This window comes from Callospermophilus lateralis, chromosome 6, assembly GCF_048772815.1.
Source record: "Callospermophilus lateralis isolate mCalLat2 chromosome 6, mCalLat2.hap1, whole genome shotgun sequence".
Lineage (NCBI taxonomy): Eukaryota > Metazoa > Chordata > Mammalia > Rodentia > Sciuridae > Callospermophilus > Callospermophilus lateralis.
In genome coordinates, this window is record NC_135310.1 from 122,263,265 (window position 1) to 122,265,928 (window position 2,664).

The 2,664-nt window shown below is 36.7% G+C and overlaps 1 pseudogene; it reads right to left on the reverse strand.

Moving 5' to 3' along the window:
- Positions 1-406: 406 nt before the first annotated feature.
- LOC143400744 (protein cornichon homolog 4-like) lies at positions 407-800 on the reverse strand (annotated as a pseudogene).
- Between the last annotated feature and the right edge of the window lie 1,864 nt (positions 801-2,664).

Below are 2,664 nucleotides of genomic sequence, written 5' to 3' on the forward strand. Positions count from 1 at the left end.
TTTTAAAATATGTTTTTTATGCAATTTGCCAGAATTTCATTGGGAACTTTTGCATCAATATTCATCAGGGATATTGGTTTGAAATTTTCTTTCCTTGATGTGTCTCTGCCTGGTTTTGGTATCAGGATGATACTGGCTTCATAAAATGACTTCAGAAGGGTTCCTTCCTATTCTATTTCATGGAATAATTTGAGGAGTATTGGTATTAATTCTTCCTTGTAGGTCCTGTACAACTTAGCTGTGAATCCATCTGGTCTCAGGATTCTTTTTTGGTAGGCTTTTGATGGTGTCATCTAATTCATTGCTTGAAATTGATCTGTTGAAATTGTGTATGTCCTATGACTCAGTTTGGGTTGATCATCTGCCACTGTAGTGTATATTAACTCCAACCACAGTTTCTCTGGATTCAGTCATTTATCACAGCTAACATAATATAATAAAGAAACATGTGGAAAAGAAGCAAATGGAAATGAATCTTCATCATGGCTTCTTTCATGAGTGACTTTGGTTTACCTCAATTTTGTATTTCTGTTGAATCAAACACCCTCAGGTTGCCACTTGGCATCATAATGAACCAATCTATATTCCCAGTAGCAACAGGTAAGTTGAGAGGGAAGATGAAGCAGTACAATGAAACAAGTGAATACAGTGACAATGGTATGTCCAAGCAATTCTGAGCAACATTATCTAGCATTAATGTCATCACATTCTAAATCAGATGATATAATTCTGAAGTAGACTGTGAGTGAGATGAGGGCACAACAATTGTGGAGTAAGGAGACAAACACTATTAAATCCATCCTCCTCCTTCTCCTTTCCTTCCTCCTCTTTTGCTGACACTATTTCCATCAAACTGACAAGTAATATATTTACATATAGAAAATACTTAAATCCACAAAAAAGATATTTATATAATGTCATTATTGGAGTTAACCATTTTACTAATTTGATTAATGCCTCAATTACACTTTCTCACATGCTGTGAACATTTCAGTACCTTTAAAAGATACTAAGTAATTTGATGCTTCTATCAAAGTCCAGAAACCACTTAAATTATTTCAATAAGGAAAATTTAATATAGACATATTCATGCCTGAGGCCCTGTGTTTATTCCCTAGCATTGAAAAAAGAAAAGAGAACTAACAAGGTGGTTATCTACTAAAAGAAGTAAAAGAAGTCTCCAAAGAATGATGAAATTGCACACATAGTGAGCAGATACTACCTCTTGGGATGAGGAAGAGTAGCAAAGGAAGGAAGCAATGTATGATAGGGTCCCCAGTGAGATTGAGGTACAGAGCTCATTGGGAAAGATGGGACTATGGTCCACTGGAAGGTTGAAAAGGATCTGTAATGCTCCAACTAAACAGGTGTCCTCTTTCATAATGCCCTCCAGAACACTTCTGACACCAAATGTTTGGAGTTTTGCACACCAAATTATTCTCCAACTCTCTGCACATATCTGGGTATCGATAATTTCAATTAAGGAATGATCAGAGACCCCACAGGTTAAGTGAACCCCACAGTCTTAAAAGTATGCCCCCCATGACTTAGTGACAATCACAAGATGACTCCTCAAATTACCCACCTGTTTCTTTCTGAAGTTTCTGTCACTTTAAGGAAATCCAGTGAAGTTTCTCCAGTGGCAAAGAAAACCTCTACTCGGACCTCTCACACCCTTGCCCATACCTCAGAAAAGAACTTAAGGATGTGCTTGGCTTCATCGAAGAGAAAGAGCATCATTAGAAAGTGAAAAGTGAATATAGGAACACTTAGAGAATAATCTCAAGATCAAATAGAGATACACAACCAGGGATTAAGGTTATGTTATTTTATTAGGGTACAAAGGTAGAATATATGATCCAAAAGGACAGGACTTCCTTGGAGATTGGGAAATATTGAGCAAGATGTTTTCCCTTCAGGGAATCTGGTCTTATATGTTGTTTTCAGCTGATTGATCAGGTGATTGATCCAGTCATATGTTAGCCCCTAGGTTCATAAGGCTAGTAGTTTCTTGCTATTGATATCTTGTTCCTGATTTGCTGCATTCCAGAAAATTTATGCAGAACTGGAAAGTTATAAAGTAATTTATGGGATTATTTGGTGAATTTTTATATTTTGGTCTCTTTCGGTCCCTTAAGTTTTTTTTTTTGTCCAGGACAGAGGCAGTTCACAAGTTATTTTCCACATCCCAAAAGGCACATTTCTCCTTCAGAGAGTTTTTTTCCTTAGTATCCCTAAATTTCTACCTTATTACCAAGGCCCATCCACCATTCCAAAGATCCATCCTCAGATTGGATGATTTTCTACAGTCATTTTTTTAGAATGGCTCACAAAACCAAGAGAAACAACTATGTTTACTAATCAATTTATTATAAAAGATCTTATAAAGGATACAGTGAATAGCCAGATGAACATTCACATAGGATGAGGCCCAGAAAACTATCAAGCACAGGAGTATCTGTCCCTATGGTGGAGTTTCATAGGCACCACCCTGACACATGGATACAGTGTTAGTTGCTCATCAAGTCAGAAGCACCCTCAACGTTTTTATGGAGGTTTCACTGTGTCATTATGGTAGATTAAATCATTGACTGCTAGAAATTAATAAACTCAACCTTAGTCCCTATTTTCTCCCCTCTTTCAACTTTCTTCTCATAAAATTTG